The 21621-nt window shown below is 43.3% G+C and overlaps 2 long non-coding RNA genes across 4 annotated transcripts; both read left to right on the top strand.

The window, feature by feature from the left end:
• Positions 1 to 337: 337 nt before the first annotated feature.
• On the top strand, positions 338 to 3148 carry LOC307215834. The gene is made up of 3 exons (XR_013838658.1): positions 338 to 1306; positions 1460 to 1527; positions 3097 to 3148. It is a non-coding gene; the product is annotated as an uncharacterized lncRNA (long non-coding RNA).
• Positions 3149 to 7761: 4613 nt separating this feature from the next.
• LOC307215816 lies at positions 7762 to 21621 on the top strand. 3 transcript variants are annotated; one of them, XR_013838633.1, is made up of 5 exons: positions 7762 to 8909; positions 11269 to 11346; positions 18010 to 18178; positions 19269 to 19359; positions 21387 to 21621. It is a non-coding gene; the product is annotated as an uncharacterized lncRNA (long non-coding RNA). The 3 variants fall into 3 exon arrangements; XR_013838635.1 differs by lacking the exon at positions 7762 to 8909 and adding an exon at positions 16109 to 16212 and having other exon boundaries at positions 10266 to 11346; XR_013838634.1 differs by lacking the exon at positions 7762 to 8909 and having other exon boundaries at positions 10266 to 11346.

Raw genomic sequence — 21621 nt, 5'->3', positions numbered from 1 at the left:
TGCATTTCTAGATACAGATCAGCACTTAAAAGTGCCGTGTCCGAACACTGCTGTTGTTGTTCATCTGAATTTCTGTTTGTTTCGATCCAGCATTAAATAATTTTTTTAAATTTTTTTTTTATTCAAAATTATAACAAGACATAATACCCCAAAACATATCATCCTTATTTCCCCCCCATTTTTCCTCCCTCCCCCCTCCCACACAGAACCCTCAGTTCCAGTCTTTGGTTTCTCTAAGAATGCTGTTTTCTGCATGTTACAATGTTGTATAGATCCTCAAACTGTTTAGCTGATTATTATCAGTAAAAAAAATTGCGAATGTTTATTCAAAACCTGCCAAGGAATCCAGTTCGCTTTGTTGCATCTTCAGACACTTTGTAAAAGGTTCCCATTCATCCTTAAAGTCACAGTTATCCTTGTCCCGTAGCTTATATGTCAATTTTGCCAGTTCTGCATAGTCCATCAATTTTTCTTGCCATGATTCTTTAGTTGGGGTTTCTTCAGTCTTCCATCCTTGTGCTACCAGAACTCTCACGGCTGTTGTCGCATACATGAAGATGTTTTTCAACTTTTTTGGCAGGTCTTTCCCTAGAGCATTAAATAATTTTTATGGGGAAAGTGCTAGGGCAAAAAAGGGAGGGCACTGCACAGACCTGCTCCTAGAAAGCGTGGGGCACAAGGTAAGTGCGGCTGATCCCAAAGTCAAACTAACTTATGCCCCTTAACTTTCATGGTTCTAGTCTGAGTACAACTTACTTGGATAGAGCTCAACTATTGGGGTGAGGGAACCCCTGTCCCCAGTGCCAGCCGCATTTTGAAAGTGCAAATGAGAGTTGTGCTTCCGAACTCCTTTCCTACTGAACGATGAATGTCATCTATAAGGTCTTCAAATGGACACAGAAAATTTAACCTCTTCCAGGCCACCTTTTCCTAACAATGTTTTCGTGCTGCTGGTTTGTACTGAACTCCCATTACGACGGTTTGAAGCGACGCATCTTAAAGCACCTTCTTGTTTTTTCCTGCCATATGAGAATTGTGTGCTAGAAAGCTGCCTTTAAATAACATTTTAATATGTTTTTTTTTTGAAAACGGTAATAAGCAATCATTATTTATAATTCAATACATTATACAAACGATATTAAATATTCAACAGTTCTTGTTTTTAATTCTGGAACCACAGAGGTATTCATAAACAGGTATCAAGAATTAAATACTCCTAAATGAAGGATGTGAGTCTACCGACGTCTGTAGCAAACAAAACCCCTTCACTCTTGTATTTGCTGAGTCATGGAGCAAAGTAACTGAGGTAACAATATTTGCCAAGTGACTGTATTTGGCTGTACAGTTAACGGTCAATTAATATTTCAGGTATAGAGCTTTTATTTTATTTTATTATATTTTATTTTATTTTATTTTATTTTACAAACTTATTTTATTTTACAAACTTTATTTTACACAGTCATCCACATGGCAGCAACACAAACTTGGAAAATCTTCAACATTACAGATTCAGCTCACATCCACAAGGTATACTGGAGAGATCATTTATCCATAGCGACTGCTGTGATGGAGACAGAAGAGAGATTGCTATTAGATAGCCATTCATAAGCAATATAAATTGAGGCCTTTTGGAGTCAAACTCAACTTTCTTACTTATTCCTCTTATCCCCCTCCGATAACTGTACATCCCAAGTATAAAGGTAAAGGACCCTTGACCATTAGGTCCAGTCATGACCGACTCTGGGGTTGCGGCGCTCATCTCGCTTTATTGGCCGAGGGAGCTGGCGTACAGCTTCCAGGTCATGTGGCCATCATGACTAAGCCGCTTCTGGCGAACCAGAGCAGCGCATGGAAACACCGTTTACCTTCCCGCTGGTACCTATTTATCTACTTGCACTTAGTGTTTTCGAACTGCTAGATTGGCAGGAGCAGGGACCGAGCGACGGGAGCTCACCCCGTCACAGGGATTCGAACTGCTGACCTTCTGATCGGCAAGTCCTAGGCTCTGTGGTTTAACCCACAGCACCACCTGCGTCCCACATCCCAAGTATACTTCAGCCAAATTTGGAGAGAGGCTGGCTCATTTCTCTATATTGCTAGAGGTGGTGTTGAGTTGAAAATTCCCCTAACACAGAGCCCTCCCAGTGTTGCTGGGTACAGTGGCCAGTGGTCAGGAATGATGGGAGTTGTAGTTTGGCAACATTCGGAAGGCCACAGGTTCTCCACCCATGCCCTAACAGCTTTTCACCCAACCTTTGAGTTGGCATGCTGCCCCAAGCTCATGTTTTTCCTCACCAGTCTCAGTTTTGGGGTGGCAGGGCTTGTCCCCCTGGCAGCAGCGATGCTACTCTGGCAGAAGGGTGGCATCACTCCTCCACCCAACAAGAGATGGTCGGTGATGAGGCAGCTCTGTTCCCTGGTCAGGGGGAAAGCAGAGCTGGAGGAAACTTTGGGCCCAATCTTCACAGCTACATTCTTTGGCTGTGAAAGTGAGGAAGGAGGCAATTTCCACAGTTTTCATGAGTAGGCCGGAAAACTGTCACAATTTTTGAGGTGGTGGGCAGGTTTCTGAAAGCAGAGAGGCTTGTCTCCCTTTTTTTTGGGGGGGGGGGAGAAGACTTCTTGCTCTGCAGCAGGTGGCTGTGGTACTCCCATTTCTCCACCACAATGCCTACAGAAATATTTTTTCTTGCCACCAAAGTTCGCTGCCTTTCCAAGCTCTTTCCAAAAAGCCAACTGGAACTTGCATCACACACACCTGGGGGGTGGAGAGAGGACAACCAGATGTCTGAGGTGTAGCTGCCACCTCTTCATCCCAGCCCTGCCACCTTGGAAAGTCGCCAAAATTCTCCCATCCACGTTTTACTGACCTCAAATGGGGCAATGGAATGTGCGGCATTTGGTTCATCCTTGACATCCAGACGACAAATGATGCAGAAGACGTGTGATTCATAGGACGTTTGTTTCTGCAGAACTTCAACAATTTTTATTTTTCGTTTTCTTGTCATGCAGGAGATGGGTCTGTTCTGTATTTGCCAGATGTTTTTGGCCATGTTTGCAGAAAGTTAATATCTATATGTCACTTTAAAACCTCAGTTCTCCCAGGAGTTCACTGGAATCTGTACACAGCAGCAGGCCGTGGGGGTGTTGAAATTGCAGTGTCCCAAGCACAGCGGAATGATGAGGAGTACGTGCCACATACTCTATATTACTTTATTTACACTTCAAAGCTGGTAGATTACAGAAAAACATCTTGCCTCTGCCGGAGCAGAGAAAGCATCCTCTCTCCTCTAAAGCACGGAGAGAACACAGTGTGAACAGTGAAAAACAGGAAACCAGTGTACGTCACATCCAGTCTCCTTTCCCGTGAGAAACTCCAACAGCAACTCTGACTGGAATGTAAACATTGTCTTGTGACAAGCATTTCGCTGCACAGTGAAGAGAGCAGAAACCAACATCCTCCCCCTTTCTGTGAACATCACTGGGCAGCGTGTTCGTACAATATCAGTACAAACCCAACTTCTGCACATAGGTACAGTGTTGATCCCTTGATACAATCTTGGACAATACATCAGCAGGAATTTCATTACCTGGCATATAGGACACCGTTACGAGTCCCTTCTGAATACGTTCCCTAGCATGTTGCAACTTCAATTGCAAGTGCTTCGTGCTTTGCTTACAACCTTCAGAATTCAGCAAAGCCAAACATGCTTTGTTGTCCTGGTAAACCTGGATTGGACATTTGACAGGAATTTTCATGTCTTTGCACAATTGTAACAACCATTCACAATCTTTGAGTGAATAAGACAGTGCATTCAGTTCAGCTTCACAAGTACTTAAGCTAACTGTTGTTTGCTTCTTGCATGACCAATCAAATAGACCCTGATTGTACATGTAGCAAACTCCAGACGTGCTTTTCCTGTCTGTAGTGTCACTTCCAAAACTTGCATCTGCAAATATCTCAAGACCACCAGACTTCTGATTGTTAAATCTCAGTCTGTAATGCATAGTGCCTTTCAAATACCGCGCTATGCGTTTCAGAGCTTTCCAATCCTTAACACTAGGATTGTTGACTTGTCTGCTTAGCAAATTACAGCTAACAGCAATGTCAGGTCTTGAACATCTGGCAATGAAGTTTAGCTTGCCTAGCACACTTCTGTACAGTGTAGTGTCAGAAAATGCTTCTTCAGTGTAATCTACCTGATAACCTGTTGTCATCGGTGTGTCTACAGGGTTAACATCCATCAGGTTTAGTTTGCTTAACACATCAGCAATTTTCCGTGACTGGTGTACTAGAATGTTACCATCTTGATCTCTCTCTACTTCAAGAGATAGGTAGTTGTTTACCTCACCAAGATCTTTCATGTCAAAGTGCTTTTTCAGTTGAGCTAGGGCGTTATTGTACATTGTGACATCCTTCCAAAAGAATAAAAGATCATCAACATAAAACAAACAATACAGTTTCTTTTGCCCCTCCTCTTTGACAAATACACATGGATCAGCTTTCCCTTGCTGAAAACCTAGAGAAAACAATACCTCAGTGAGTTTTGTGTGCCAACACCGTGCACTTTGTTTGAGACCATAAAGGGACTTTTTCAGAGCACAAACAAATCCCTGTTTTACCTGTATGCCATCAGGTGGAAGCATATAAAGAGATTCACCTAGAGATCCGTACAGAAAAGCTGTATTCACATCGTGGTGACTAATGTGTAAATTCTCCTCTGCAGCTAGCTTGAGCATAAGCCTAATGCTCTCATACCTCACTGTGGGTGAGTAGGTCTCATGATAGTCTTCACCTGGTACTTGTGCAAAACCTCTGGCTACCAATCTGGCTTTGTGTCTGACTATCTTGCCATTTTGATCAGTCTTCGCTTTGAAGACCCATTTGCTTCCAAGCAGTTTCATTCCTGGAACTACTGGAACAAGTTCCCATGTTTTGTTCCTTTCCAAGGAATCAAGCTCAGCCTTCATGGCATTTAACCATGGCTCAGCTTCCTTTGAATCCAAATCCTGGATTTCTTGGAAACTTGAAGGTTCAAATATCTTCTTGGAGCTTTTAACAGCTGTTACTGCTACCTTAGCAAACTCATCAGCAAATCTCTTTGGAGGTCTACCTTTTGTGGCTCTTTGTGATCTGCGAATTAGCCTTAGGTCTTCAACACTCTCCTCTTCCTTCTTGGGAGAAAAGTGACCTATTGTGAACAATGGTTCTTCCAATTCTTGATCAGAGCTTTCAGAGGGTCGCATAGAGGCTTTCGCACTCTTGAAATCCTCTGAATCACCCGATTCAGTTTCAGACTCAGAATCAGAACCTTCATCAGTGGGTGTGGGTCGTTGCGGCTGCTTTTGCTGTTGACTATCCTCAGTCTCATCACTGTCATCAGGATAACATTGGAAAATTCCCACATTCTTCCCCCACTTGGCATTGTACTCAACACTTCTTGTGAGCTTAATTGTCTTAGAGTCAGACATCATTATTCTGTAAGACCCTTTCTGATAACCTAGAAAGATACCATGCAATCCACGCTTGTCTAACTTGGAGCTTTGTGGTGAGTGAACCCACATGTCAGAACCAAAAATTTTCATGTGTTTGATGTATGGCTTCTTGCCAAACATCTTCTCATACGGGGTACAACCAATCGCTGAAGATAACCTGCGATTATAACTGTAAGTAAAACACGAGAGAGATTCGGCCCAATAACTCTCTGGAAGATTTGCATCATGCAGCAAGGTTTTTAACCCTTGAAGCAATGTTTGATTTGCCCTCTCGCAAAGTCCATTCTGCCATGGCGAGCGAGGACTAGACAAATCGTGTTGAATTCCTTTCTCAGACAGAAAAGCTTCAAACTGCTGAGAAGTGAATTCCCCCCCACGATCAGTGAAAAGAATTTTTATCTTCTTACCATGCACATTTTCCAACCAAGCACAGAATTCCTTGAACCTTGGAAAAGCCTCTGATTTCTGCTTGAGATTGTACACATAAATATACCTGGAAAATGCATCAATGAGAACCATGAAGTACCTATTTCCACCCAAAGAGGGCGCTAGTGGTCCAACCAAATCAGCATGAACAACCTGGTATGGTTCTGTAGCTTGCCTACTAGACACCTTACCTTTCGCAGCCATTTTCACCTTGTTTGCTGCGCATGCCTTGCACTTCATGTGGTACCTGTAGGGTTTAATAGTCATACCTTCAACCAAGGCAGGCATTTTAGATACTTTCTCAAAATTCAAATGACCAAATTTTCGATGAAAATCGTGAATACATCCTGCATGCAAACTTTTGTTAGAACCTGCAATGCAACAAGTTTCATCCTGCACATCATCATCAAAATACAAAACATACAAACGATCAACATATTCAGCATGCAATACATAATCATTTTTCTTTGTGATGATGCACTTTTTGTTCTTAAAGGAAACGTCAATTTTCCGCTCATTTAGCTGTCCAACGCTGAGCAGATTATGTTTGGCATCTGGTACGTAAAGCACATCTTTTATCGATAAGTCCAAACTGTGAAGAACAACAGTTCCGTAGCCTTTACTGGGGATTGTGTGGTCATCCGCCTGGTGAATTGCACCTTCCTGCGGTGTAAAAGACACGAGCAGTCACTTATCGTTGCACATGTGGTGCGTTGCAGCCGAATCAACAACGAAGAAAGATCTAGACGTCTTCTGGACCTTTGCAACCTCTGGAGTGAAGCGTGAGACCATTGCCTTGTGCTGCGTTGTCCTGGACACCGGACCTTTGCCTTTGCCTCGGCCTTTTCCATGCAATGAGCTTTCGCTGCGCTGCTCTGTCTTGGCCCTGGGATATCTGCATTCCCTCTTCATATGGCCTAGACGTCCACACGAGTAGCATTTCACTGCCTTCAAAGCTTTGGCGCCATCTGGTGGTTCCACTGCACTATGGGATGACGTCTGTGAAGACTCCCCCTTACCCATGCAGCTATCACCCTGGCTGTCTGCTTCATTCTGAATCATTGCAGTATCACAGGCTACTGTGAGTTGAGCATTTGGCTGATTGGCATCAGATTCCCCACTTGCATCAGCCAGCCTTCTGCAGCTAGCCATCATGACTCTGGCATTAGCCTTCTGCGTCATCTCTGCTGCTTTAAATCAAGCTGCTTTATACAAGCTGCGTCTCTGCTGCCTCAAACCTTATTCCAAAGGCAGTTTTAAAAGGTACTTTCGGTTTCCCCCAAGCCTAGGAGCTTGTGCCTTTGAGCCTTTGCCTGTGCCGTGGCAAACGGCTATTAAAAGTTCAAAGTCCAGCCATAAAGCCATTAATTAGGAGCTGGCAGGCTGCCCGGAGCATGAGCAACATACCTCTCATCAATCATCCTGACGCGCAGAGCAGATACCGTCCGATCCGTCCCTCTGCATTCCGATCCTTTTGCCGGCATTCAGATGACTGCGTCTTTCTGGGCCCATAACCTTTAATGTTGAAATTGCAGTGTCCCAAGCACAGCGGAATGATGAGGAGTACGTGCCACATACTCTATATTACTTTATTTACACTTCAAAGCTGGTAGATTACAGAAAAACATCTTGCCTCTGCCGGAGCAGAGAAAGCATCCTCTCTCCTCTAAAGCACGGAGAGAACACAGTGTGAACAGTGAAAAACAGGAAACCAGTGTATGTCACATCCAGTCTCCTTTCCCGTGAGAAACTCCAACAGCAACTCTGACTGGAATGTAAACATTGTCTTGTGACAAGCATTTCGCTGCACAGTGAAGAGAGCAGAAACCAACAGTATGCACAGCTGTTTACTCCAATTCCATCCCAGTGCTGGTGTTTGAAGCTGAAGACACATGGCTTTAGCCACAATCCACCTGTATCCTGTAGTTTCCTGAGAAATGCTGCTAATTGATGTGTTTCCTCTCAAACCAGCTTCCAGCTGAATCAAAAACGTAAGCTATGGTTGTGCTAAGGTAGGTACATTTTCGATAATCGTTGTGCAGATTTCGGCTTCCTTGAGTAGGAATTTGGGGAGGGGTGCAGATGTGAGGAAGCAAATCAGGTGTTGCGTACAGCAACATAAATCTGGGGAGAAACGGCTTTGCTGTGTTTTCAGTGTGTACATGCCCTGTACCTTTAAAGCAAATTTGAAAGCTCATTCTTTCCTGCAAAGAAATCTGGGCACTGCAGTTTATCCTTCACAGAGTTATGATTCCCAGCAACCCTTAACAAACCGCAGTGCCCAGAATTCATTGGGTGTGTGTGTGTGAATGTGCTTCGAAAGGGCTTTAAGGATAACAGTGTGTGCTTGTCCGTAGTGCTGACATGATATTGAAAAAGTCTTACCTCTCCACTTGGACCCAGATGCTGATTAAATTACTGTAAATATCCCAGTAATTACACACAGGCACACAGGCACACACACCCCTACTACATGTCAGTCTGGCCAATATTTTGGTAAGAATGGTAGAGTACATTATTTGAATGCCTAAACCTGTCTATCAGAGCTATGATCCTTGAGACTGCAATTGCTGGCCTGTGAATTTGTGGGCCAGTGGTCTGATTCAGAACAAGACGGCTTCATATGCTCATCTGGATAAACCTTTCTTGCAATGTGAGTGCAGAACCCATTAATGGTAGCCATTACGTACATCAAATGCCACTATTAGTTCACCCCGCCATCTCTAGCCTGAATTCACTTTTACAACAGCGAGAAACCGCCTTGTTTTTTTCTAGCAAGACCATTCAGATTCCTAACATTACATTTGTGTATGTGGCACTTCATAATACCCTCTGCTATTGACTGATATAAGTAGCACAGTATTCTACCATTGAAATGCTAATGCTAAAACAAGTGATTATAAAAGGTTTCCTTTTTTAAAAACATTTTTTATTTAATCATCTGTTTATTTCTTTTCAGAGGTTTCTTTCAGCCCGCAGATCTCAGGGTAGGTTACAAAATTTGAAAACAGCAATAATACACCAACATTAAATAAATAAGAGGAGGTAAAACACAGTTAAACCTAGCAAAGTAAAACCTATCAGTGGACTGATGCACAAAGACTTTGTTAAAAACACTACATGGATTTTACATTTGAATCAGTCACTAGAAGGAATTGAGATGGTGTTTGCTGACTTATGTGGAACCATACAGACCTCTAGTGGTGCAAAATGGAAACAAATGCACACATTGATTGCAAATTCGTCAGGTTGTGAGGAGTCTTGCACACCAATGAAATTTTGCTAGCCTTACCAAAAGCCTCTTTGCTTTCCCCAGGGTTCCTTGCGTTTTTCTCCCAAGAAGGAACCACAAAATTCACCTCAGAATTTCGCATTAGGAAATATTCAGTGGAAATACTCTAGACCTCAGCCTTATCCAGTGCAGGGAGAGTTTATTCACTATCTCCAGAACGCCCAATAATGTTTTTAGTCAGGCAAGACACAAACGACACCATCTGACCAAAGATGCGTAGGAATGTACGCGAGGCACAACCTACGTTCCTTAGTCTTACCAAAATTACTTCCTGAATAGGGTAACTGTGCCCCTGAAGGACCAGGTGCGCAGCCTGGGAGTCATTTTGGACTCACAGCTGTCCATGGAGGTGCAGGTCAATTCTGTATCCAGGGCAGCTGTCTACCAACTCCACCTGGTATGCAGGCTAAGACCCTATCTGCCTGCGGACTGTCTCGCCAGAGTGGTGCATGCTCTAGTTATCTCCCACTTGGACTACTGCAATGCGCTCTACGTGGGGCTACCTTTGAAGGTGACTCGGAAACTACAACTAATCCAGAATGCGGCAGCTAGACTGATGACTGGGGGCGGCCGCCGAGACCATATAACACCGGTCTTGAAAGACCTACATTGGCTCCCAGTACGTTTCCGAGCACAATTCAAAGTGCTGGTGTTGACCTTTACAGCCCTAAATGGCCTCGGCCCAGTATACCTGAAGGAGCGTCTGCACCCCATCGTTCTGCCCGGACGCTGAGGTCCAGCGCCGAGGGCCTTCTGGCGGTTCCCTCATTGCAAGAAGCAAAGCTACAGGCAACCAGGCAGAGGGCCTTCTCGGTAGTGGCGCCTGCCCTGTGGAACGCCCTCCCATCAGATGTCAAAGCGATAAATAACTACCTGACATTCAGAAGACATCTTAAGGCAGCCCTGTTCAGGGAAGTTTTTAATCTGTGATATTTTAATGTATTTTTGGTTTTTATGGAAGCCGCCCAGAGTGGCTGGGGAAACCCAGCCAGATGGGCGGGGTACAAATAATAAATTATTATTATTATTATTATTATTATTATTATGCCTTCCAAATTTATCCCATGAATTCACATTAGTCTATGAGGAAGCTGTTGCAAATGCACAGTCATTGAAACCCGCTAGAAGTAAGGGTTTTGAAAATGACAGTTGTTAAGTTGTGGGTGAACCTATCAGACGACACAGCGATTCTTCAAACAGCTCTTGTTTATTCACAGGCCAGGACAGAACTGAACTGAAGGGTTCAGTCAGCCTGCTTATATAGAGCTCCAGTACAATGTAACTGTAGCAACTTTCTAAAACTATCCAATCACTGAACGTCACTTTCGATCCCTTATTTGCATAACTATCTACAGTATCCCCCTGCTGGCCCAGGGTGATAACTTCAGTACATAACAACAGTAACTTTAACCCTTTGTGGACATCACATAGCATGGAGAGAGGGTGAAAGCTGATACCCTGGCCTTAGCCCACCTTGGGGGCTCCTACTGGCTCTGCCCCTGCCCTGTGCAAATTTTAGGACTCCCCTTTCTTCTGTGTTTGTAAGTTGCTTTAAACTGGGATCTTAGGATGAAGGCTATGATGATGATGATGATGATGATAATGATATGATAGGGAGAGGACCCTGGACAGCATTACTGATGATGATGGTGCTGGTGGTATTAATTAAATTGATACGCCATCCTTCATCTGAAGATCACAGCATGCGGACTCAACAGTGCAAGTGACCCTACAACTTTTTCATATGCTGCTACCCACAAAGAAAGGAAAATACCTAAGACTTTGAGCTCTAATCAATGTGATAAAACCGTTCAACAAATCATTTCCATCCAGCTGTTCAAATAAAAGCACCAAATTCATCCTGGTGTCTGCATATCTTTTAGTGCTCACTCCATGAACAAATAAATAATTTTGCTTGTTAACCTTCGCAACAAAGGAGAGGGGGACAAAGCCATACCCGGGCTTTGCCAAAGTCTGGGAAAGGAATCTCCCTCCTCAGAAGAAAATTGCGCAGAAACAGACATTGCTTCCAGCTCATCCTCTGCCATCTGCAGTGCCTGCCGGAGGAGCCAAATGAGGTTGCGTCTTGGGGGTGTCCTTGAAGAAAGTACAGGGAAGGCTGCTCTCACAGGGTAGGTCTGCTCCAATTACACACATTTCCACTTGTTTCCAAGAAGCTCGGTTCAGCGAGAACTCGGCACATGCCCCTTGCGCATTGTGTTCATTTGGCTTTGCCTCAAGCTGTGAGTATACGATGCCATTGCAAAGGAATAGGTTCTAGCTAAGGATCAAAGGAAGCTCTGGTTCTTCCTGCCACATACATTCTGCACTGTATTTGCCACGCAGAGGAATTTTCCCACTAAAACCCATGTACACTAGAGATTAAGTGTAAGCCTAATTAGCCCTCATAACCCCTGGAAGTGAATGCCTGTATTTGGTATTAATTAATCCTGGACAGTAAAAATGGCATCCTCTGGCAAGTGCCTTAGCCCAGCGACCAGATTAAGGCTAAATGTGCATTGTCCAAATTTAAGTTTCTAGGGAAATGCCTCCACTTTCTATACCTCAGTTATCTGGCTGCAAATTCTGATTATCCAGACATCCTTCCTGACCTCCCAGTCACTCTCTCCAGTGGTAAAATCATATTGTGACGTTCAGTAAGAGTCTACTACTTGCAGCCATTGTCATTTAAAGTCCTTTCCACCACATCTCCATTCTAACTGAGAGCACCCTCTGCAGTGCAGTGTTGGATTTATGTATAAACTAAACAAGCTATAGCTTAGGGCCCCACTCTCTTGGGGGCTCCCAAAAAAATTAAAGGAAGAAAAATACTGGATGTACATTTCCAAAATATAAGATAAAAAACAAATAAAATAAAACCTACATATAGCAACAGTGTTTTGTGTTGTGTAGGCTCCTATGATGTAAGCAATGGGCCCAGCCTGCTCCCTAAAATATCACTGGTTTGCTAATATTATTTAATGTTATAGCAAGTTTCTAGAGACGAGATTATGAGTCTTTGTAAACTGTGTTTCTAAAGGAACTTTTGTTATTGAGAAATGCCAATGTTTTTGCATTATTAAGTTTATTATGAATAAAAAATCATTTTAAGTTACAGCTTAATAATTATTTGACTATTAATATACTTCTTCTTAATTGTATTTCAGTACAGCAATTACTTTGATAAAATACATACCGTATTTTTTGCCCTATAGGACGCACTTTTCCCCCTCCAAAAATGAAGGGGAAATGCGTGTGCGTCCTATGGGGCGAATGCAGGCTTTCGCTGAAGCCTGGAGAGCGAGAGGGGTCGGTGCGCACCGACCTCTCTCGCTCTCCAGGCTTCAGGAAGCTATCTGCAAGCCATGGGAGAGCTGTGCGACTTCGCGCAGCTCTCCCACGGCTAGCGGAGAGCTTGCCTGCACCCAGATGCTTGGGGAGCGCTGAGCTCAGCACGCCCCAGGCTTCTGGTTTTGCGCAGCTCTCTGCTAGCCGTGGGAGAGCTGTGCGACTTTGCGCAGCTCTCCCACAGCTTGCGGATAGCAGCCTGTTCTGGGGGCTGGGGGCGGGGGAAGCTTGGACTTCCCCCGCCCCAGCCCCACACCTGGAGGGGAAATAATTTTTTTTTCTTTATTTCCCCCCCCCCCCCCAAAAAAAAAATAGGTGCGTCCTATGGGCCGGTGCGTCCTATGGGGCGAAAAATACGGTATTTTGTTACGTGCAAATGGCTTTAGATACCTATTAGGTCCATAAATTACCATATAGCATATATTCAACACAAAACAGCAACAATTTGTTGTTGACAAAGGACAGCTGGACGTATAAAGGGCCTCACTACTTTCAGTAGCATAGGGCCTCATCAAACCTAAATCTTGCCCTGGCCCTCTGTGTCACAGCTATTGCCAGCAAACCAGCCCCTTCCTAACAGCTGGGCACCTCTCATTCCCCAGTTTTTCAGCCTTCCCCAGTTTTTTGGGGTTCCCCAGGAAGGCTGCCTTCTATTCTACTCTTCTCCAAGCTTGATCCAACTCCATGGATACCTAAAGGAGCAATATTTCTTCCCCACCTTAGCTCAATCCCTTATCCTTCTTGCCTCTTGTCGTTCTCTCCAGGGTTCTAGGCCATGTTTGATGTTTTCATTTTGGGTTTAGTCAGGATAGTTGCAGGAAAGCAAAAGCCAGCATCTCCAAAAAGGGTGCTTTGTATATTTTTGGACCTTTATCGGGTGGGTTCTGTGGAACCCTTGGCAGAATCAAATGCAGGTAAAATGTACCAAGGCCTTTTTTTTGGGGGGGGGGGAGAGGAAATCTGAAGACTGGTTGGATTCTTGGGCCAGGAAGCAAAAACAAATTAATCCAGTTATGTTTAACCACCAGAAATTCATCACCCAATTCAACAACTTATTATTGGAGGGAGCTGTGATTGAACCCCTACAAGGAGGGATTTTGTTGTTGTTGTTTAGTTGTTTAGTCGTGTCCGACTCTTCGTGACCCCATGGACCAGAGCACGCCAGGCACTTCTGTCTGAGGGATGTAAGTACCAGCAATTTCCATTCTGACCTGTATTCACCATAATCAGTGCTGTTTCCATACTGCTGCAGTTCAATTTCTGCCAAATACCACATTATTTATCTCACTCTCCACTATTTAACATAAGTTACATAACTTATGCAACGATTTATATAAGATACATCCATGTAAAGAAAACATGAAAACAATGTAAAAAAAAAATCATAGTAGGTATCACTTGCAGACTTAAAACAAGAGCAACAATCTGAACAGATACTGATCGTATTCTCTTAAATGATTTCCATTCCTGCCTACAGATAAAAATGTGAACTGCAGCAATTTCCACTCCTGTTTCCATTTTTGTTGGAATTCCCTGACATCACCACCCTGTTGTCTTAAAATTCATTAGAACTGAATATTTAGCCACTCTCTGTGCTCTACAAGCAAAATTTGTTATGGCCTCAGTTTGTGAGGAACACCCAAGAATTCTGCTGTTAGGCTCCTGAAAACAGAGGCAGAGAAAAATGGAAATGTAATCTTGCCAGACAGCATCTTTTTGTAACCAGGGAACCAGACAGAGGGCCTTCTCGGTAGTGGCGCCCATCCTGTGGAATGCCCTCCCTTCAGATGTGAAAGAAATAAGCAGCTATCTTCTTTTTAAAAGACATCTGAAGGCAGCCCTGTTTAGGGAAGTTTTTAATATTTAATGCTGTGGTGTTTTTAACACTTGATTGGAAGCCGCCCAGAGTGGCTGGGGAAATTCAACCAGATGGGCGGGGTATAAATAATAAATTATTATTATTATTATTATTATTATTATTATTATTACAAACAAACAAACAAACAAACTGTAAACAGGATGTGTACTCCACTGAAGTTCCTTTAAACGAGGCAACAACTTACATTTCTACTCCAAAATAAAACCTCTTTAGAACCTTGTGTTTATGATATTACTTTGTATTTTCATAACTCCTTCAAGTGGGCAAAGTGAGCTCTACACCTTATCTCAGAATGCAATAGCAGAACCCTGAAAGGTAGGTCAGCATGATCAAGGACTGCGTTTGCAGATGGGATTCTGATTCACAGCTAAGTATCTTGGCTATTCCGCTATGGTGACAGCAGCAACTGCCTGAACATAAATAATATACAGCATGTGATAGCAGGAGAGGGTCTTTCCCAGACATGTCAGATCTAATCATTTCTTACCATGGAAAGGCTTCCTTAATCCTTGGCAATCAGTCTTACTCATTTCCTTTGAACATACACAGTCTGTCCTCCCTTGAGCTGCAAAGTATATTCTGTGCTTATAAGGTAAAGGTAAAGCGACCCCTGACCATTAGGTCCAGTCATGACCGACTCTGGGGTTGCGGCACTCATCTCGCTTTATTGGCCAAGGGAGCCGGCATACAGCTTCCGGGTCATGTGGCCAGCATGACTAAGCCGCTTCTGGCGAACCAGAGCAGCGCACGGAAACGCCGTTTACCTTCCCACTGGAGTGGTAACTATTTATCTACTTGCACTTTGAGGTGCTTTCGAACTGCTAGGTTGGCAGGAGCTGGGACCGAGCAATGGGAGCTCACCCCGTTGCGGGGATTCGAACCGCCGATCTTCTGATCAAGTCCTAGGCTCAGTGGTTTAACCCACAGTGCCACCCGCGTCTGTTCTTATACAGTTCTGCTAAATATAGTTCACCGCTTCTTGTCACCTTCTGCATTTTGGAAAACTGGTTGGGGATGCTACTATAAAAAGTTCCTTCTCTACACAATAAAGAACCCCCAGCCTGGCCATAAAGTATAGAATTGATCCATGTTGAAAATGTCCATAAAAGTTCACCAGAATATTACAGACTCATATTTAAATTGTGGCGATTGATGTGTTCTGTAGTTCTAGACCAGCTTTTCTCAACCTTGGGACACCAGGTGTTCTTGAACTACAACTCCCATCATCCTTGACCACTGGCTATGCTGGCTAGCAATGATGGGAGTTGTAGTCCAATGTCATCAAGGGACCCAAGGTTGAGAAAGGTTGTTCTGGATATTGCCGCCAGGTGGAGCTGCAGTGCCATGGCCCATGTGATGTGTGGTCTTGGCAGTCTTGAAATGGTTTTGTGTAATGGAAGAGGTGAAAAAGGACTGTGAGATGCACTCAAAGATGTTAGTTATTACATTTTGGATGATTTTCGCTCCCCATCTTTAACCCCACAACCCCCCTGGGGGGGTAGACTATGAGATAATAGGTTTACAATCCAATTCACCACAATGAGGTTGCTTCCGGAATATTGTTATGTTCAGGCAGAATTCAAACACATACAGGTAAATTCAGGTTTTGCTGGTCTGGTGCTCTTGTGCAACAGATCTGTTTCTCTTAAAAATTGGACTTTTTGCAGTAAGGAAAGCGATAGGAAAACACTGGAAAGTGTGGAATAATATTTGCTTGATGCAACGCCATCCAATCTCACGAACAAATGAGGAGGAATGTTCAATAAATAAGGTATCTAGACACAATCTGGCTCATTCGAGTAGCTTCCCTTCAAATGCTAAAAGAAAACTGCTGTGCCAAAGGGTAGTTAGCAAGGCTGAGAAGCAAAAAAGGTTCAAATTTCTTGAATCCCTAGTTCAATAATCACCTCTGCCGGAAACCACAAGTTGGCCTTACTTTAAGCCACTCAGCCTCAGTAGCCTGCCCTCCCATTAGCAATATTAAGATAAAGTTACTGATGAATCTTATAAGGGACGCGGGTGGCGCTGTGGGTAAAACCTCAGCACCTAGGACTTGCCGATCGCATGGTCGGCGGTTCGAATCCCTGCGGCGGGGTGAGCTCCCGTCGTTCGGTCCCAGCTCCTGCCCACCTAGCAGTTTGAAAGCACCCTTAAGTGCAAGTAGATAAATAGGTACCACTTTATAGCGGGAAGGTAAACGGCGTTTCTGTGTGCTGCGCTGGTGCTGGTTCACCAGAGCAGCTTCGTCACGCTGGCCACGTGACCCGGAAGTGTCTGCGGACAGCGCTGGCTCCCGGCCTCTAGAGTGAGATGAGTGCACAACCCTAGAGTCTGTCAAGACTGGCCCGTACGGGCAGGGGTACCTTTACCTTTTACTGATGAATCTTAGAGTTGTTGAAATGCAGCAAGATAATGTATTTGTACACTTAGAAGTGTGATGCGCTAAGTCTTATTCTAAAGATTGCCTGATTGCAGACACTGGAATTTTGCATGTTGTCAAAGGATAGAGAATAGCAGTTGGTCAAAGTTATTTATTTAATAATGTGCAGTTGTGGAAAACCTCAGGCCTGCCAGCCCTCTCCCTTGCCAGCCAGGGAACAAACTGCGGTCAAAAACTTCAGCAGTTTATTATGACTATTTCCTATTTATATATTGCAATCACTGCACGTTACACATTACAGCATAAAAGAAGCACATCCACAATGACTAGTCCTTGCCCTGAGGAACTTGCAATATAAATTTCAATGACAGAAGAGACAACAAAGGGAGAATGCAGAAGGAAGAGTCGCAAAGGGTCAGTACAATACAATACAATAGCAAATGCACCTATGTGCTTTCATTTCAGCTGCTGGGTGACTAAGCGGTTAAGAGGTGAGCTTTGAGGAGGGAACTGGCATTGTGTAGGAATTTTAAGAGGAAGGTAGAGGGCATGGAAAAGCTAAGAAGCTAGAAGAGTTTAAGTGAACAGGGGGAGACTTCGCAGCACCTGAGGGTGTTACAGTCAGAAGTGCAAACTTCACGGGCTGGGATATATTTCGAAATAAAGGCAGAGAGGAAGGAAGTTCCCTGGATAGCTTTGATAACAATGACTGTGAGTTCGTGCTGGACATTGGATTAAAACCAGGCTTGTCCACTGTGCTTCATAAATTGCAATGAATAGCTGTTTTTCTTGGCAAGTCTGAGATAACACTTGCTTGACACAACATCGTCTAATCTCCCCGCAAGCAAATTGGGATAAATGCTCAATATACAGGTCATTTGATCTTAGTGGCAGGAAACCTCACATGCAGAAGCAGAAACTCCCAGGTCTTAAAGGCTCTCTTATGTTTCCTGAGATATAAGCAAAATAAATTCCCTCAACCTTCTCTCTCATTTTCAAGGATATAAGGCACTGGCCCTTTCACATAGCCTGTTGGTAATCATTTATTATTGCTGTGCATGGTGTTTTACAAAGTGAAAGTAGCAAAACACAGGACCCAGCTCCAAATCCTTCTAGATTACTGTTAGGTTGTGGGTGAACATATCAGACGACACAGCGATTCTCCAAACAGCTCTTGTTTATTCACAGGTCAGAACAGAACTGAACTGAAGGGTTCAGCCAGCCTGCCTATATAGAGCTCCAGTACAACGTAACTGTAACAACTTTCTGTAACTATCCAATCACTGAATGTCACCTTCGATCCCTTATTTGCATATGTGGACCTGAGCTATCTACAGTATCCCTCTGCTGGCCCAGGGTGAGAACTTCAGTACATAACAATTACCATCTAGAGTTAAATATTGGGGGCAGCCTTTCATGAGTCAGCCGAAGCAGCTTGCTTTTGTACAGATGTAAAAATTTGGTTTCTGGTTGTCCTGATTGAGAATTAAAACTTTAAAGTTGTTCTTTTGAATGTGAAAATATTTTATTAATAAAAGCTGTGATTCTTGCATTTGAAAATTGATTCAGGGAAAATCATATGGCAATGTTCTACAGGTGGTATTTAACCCCCAGCAAATTAGCAAAGATGCATAGAACATGTTCCAATATATGCTGGTGGTGTAAACAGGCTGAAGGGACAATGATTCTTATGTGTTTGGGCTGCAATAAAATTTAAAAATTCTGGGACATGATATACAAAGAAATTAAAAAAACCTTTAAACAAACTTTCAAAAAACAACCCAGAAGCCTTCCTCTTGGAAATATTGGGACCAGAGTTCTCTAAGGGAAAAGAAGAATATTCTTATACGCTGCAACAGCAGCTAGAATACTGGTTGCCAAAAAACGGAAAGGTGAAACGATACCATCAAAAAAGGAGAGGCAGGGGAAACTGTTTGAATATCTTGAATTAGCTAAATTAACTGAGATAATTAGGGGACAGCCAACCCAAAGGTACGAAAATGAATGGAGAATTTATAAAGAATATTTAATTAAACATTGTCCACAATGGACATGTTTTGACTAAACTCCGCAAGTTGCAAGTTAGATTAAGAATACATGAGACATAATAGAAGAAAGAAATTGAGTAAGGAATACGGAAACAGTGATAACAAAAAGGGGGGAAAGGATGAACCCTCAATGAGGCAGTTGGAAACCATATGGAGGAATTAATAATTTGTCGATTAAGAAAAAGACTTAAACAGTATAAGTGTCTTTTAGGAATATATATTGGTTTATTTGGAAATTTGTTTTTTTGTGTGTTTTATTTGGAATGTATAATTTTTGTTGTGTTGGAAAAACAATAAAAAGCAATTAAAAAATATGCAAGAGCTTAAAAAAAATGTTTGTGGGCATGTTGGACTGGATATATTTACAGTACTAATAGGAATGTTTTTATTTGTTCACAGTCTGCATGCGCCATCACTCTGAATGATACAGGACACACACCATGGTCACTTACTGCTGATTTTGTTGTCTCCTTGGATGAACCAATACAAGGTAAACTATGGTTGATGAAAGCTGATATGAGCTGGGAATGCAGATATATGACAGTTATTCTTAGTATTAATTTACTTAACCCATTAAGAGTTTCCAAGTGACTTAAAAAATTCAAAAGCTTAGCATAAAATGGAAAAAATGCATTGCAATAAAAGTCATTTTTTAAAATTATTATTATTATTACCCCACCTTTTGCCACTGACAGGTACTCAAAGCAGCTTACAGATAATGTGAAAAGGATCTAGGAGTCTTGGTTGACCACAAACTTGACATGAGCCAACAGTGTGACGCGGCAGCTAAAAAAGCCAATGCAATTCTGGGCTGCATCAATAGGAGTCAGTGGCGTAGCGTGGGGGGTGCAGGGGGGGCCGGCCGCACCGGGCGCAACATCTGGGGGTTAGGGTTAGGGGGCGCAAATCCAGGGTTAGGGGGTGCAAATTACTTGCCTTGCCCTGGGTGCTGACAACCCACGCTACGCCACTGATAGGAGTATAGTATCTAGATCAAGGGAAGTAATAGTGCCACTGTATTCTGCTCTGGTCAGACCTCACCTGGAGTACTGTGTCCAGTTCTGGGCACCACAGTTCAAGAAGGACACTGACAAACTGGAACATGTCCAGAGGAGGGCAACCAAAATGGTCAAAGGCCTGGAAACGATGTCTTATGAGGAACGGCTAAGGGAGCTGGGCATGTTTAGCCTGGAGAAGAGGAGGTTAAGGGGTGATATGATAGCCATGTTCAAATATATAAAAGGATGTCACATAGAGGAGGGAGAAAGGTTGTTTTCTGCTGCTCCAGAGAAGCGGACACGGAGCAATGGTTCCAAACTACAAGAAAGAAGATTCCACCTAAACATTAGGAAGAACTTCCTGACAGTAAGAGCTGTTTGACAGTGGAATTTGCTGCCAAGGAGTGTGGTGGAGTCTCCTTCTTTGGAGGTCTTTAAGCAGAGGCTTGACAACCATATGTCAGGAGTGCTCTGATGGTGTTTCCTGCTTGGCAGGGGGTTAGACTCGATGGCCCTTGTGGTCTCTTCCAACTCTATGATTCTATGATTCTATAAAACAGCCCATAGAGCAAAACTAGTGAAATGACAGCAAAAGGCTCTGCAATAAAAACACACCAACAATTGACAGCAAAATTGTGCTAATCCACCAGATGCCTGGGGAAAGAGACAAGTTTTTACCTATCACCCAAACAATCTTAGTGATGGCATGAAGCAGACCTCTGGACCTTACTGTGCTGGATTGCTGCTTTATATGATGTGCAGCATCTTCTGCCATGCCGGTGACAGAAAGGTCATGAGAAAGAACAGTCATGAGACATAGTTATGGTCTTTTACTGGCTGTCACCAATGGCAAGGCCCTGCCCTGGGCTTAAGAACATGGAGAGATGGGAGATACAGATACAGTTCTAAGGACACGTCTTTTGATGTCTATAGCATTTGACAGCATTTCCCTGCCTTTGCCCAGCAGATGGCAAGAGTGTGTTGGTGGTTCTTCGTCAAAGTCATTGAGTTGTTTCACACAGTAAGGCTGGCTTTGCTGAATCTGATTCTTTCTCTCTCTCTCTCTCTCTCTCTCTCTCTCTCCACTTCCTGCTGCATATGGTTCAAATTCTCTCCCACATAATGCTTGTCTAACTACTAATCTGTTTTACTTGAAGAAGCTTCTCAAGGCGCATCTTTTGTCTTTTGCTTTTTCCATCCCAAAGTTCTTATTTTCGGTAGCTGAGCTATTAACCCTTCTCTATACCTTCTTGTGAGGGACGCAGGTGGCGCTGTGGGTAAAAGCCTCAGCACCTAGGGCTTGCCGATCGAAAGGTCGGCGGTTCGAATCCCTGCGGCGGGGAGACCAACTAAGTTTGTTATTGTGCTTTAGTTGGTCTCTAAGGTGCCACTGGAAGGAATTTTTATTTATTTATTTATTTTGTTATGATTAAGAAGGATTCATCTATCTATATTGTTTGACTGATGGAGATCACCTATATAGCTGATCTATATTCTTCTCCTTGCCTACCCACTGCAGTTCCAGTTTCTGGCCACTGCTGTCTACGCCTTTTGCAATCTGCTTGCGGTGCATCTATTCCCAGCTGGATTCCAAACCTGGTGGTCTTCATCTAAATCTTCGCTTAATTATTGTCATCCGAAACCTCTACTGCTGGACAAGTGAAAAAGAAAAAAGACATTTTGAGACTGCTCTTGGAATTTTGACTGCCTTTATACCAGCTGTTCCAAGATGAAGCTCTTCCAGTGGTGGGAAA

Source organism: Podarcis cretensis (assembly GCF_951804945.1).
Source record: "Podarcis cretensis genome assembly, chromosome: 5".
NCBI lineage: Eukaryota > Metazoa > Chordata > Lepidosauria > Squamata > Lacertidae > Podarcis > Podarcis cretensis.
This window is presented reverse-complemented; position numbering and strand designations above follow the sequence as displayed.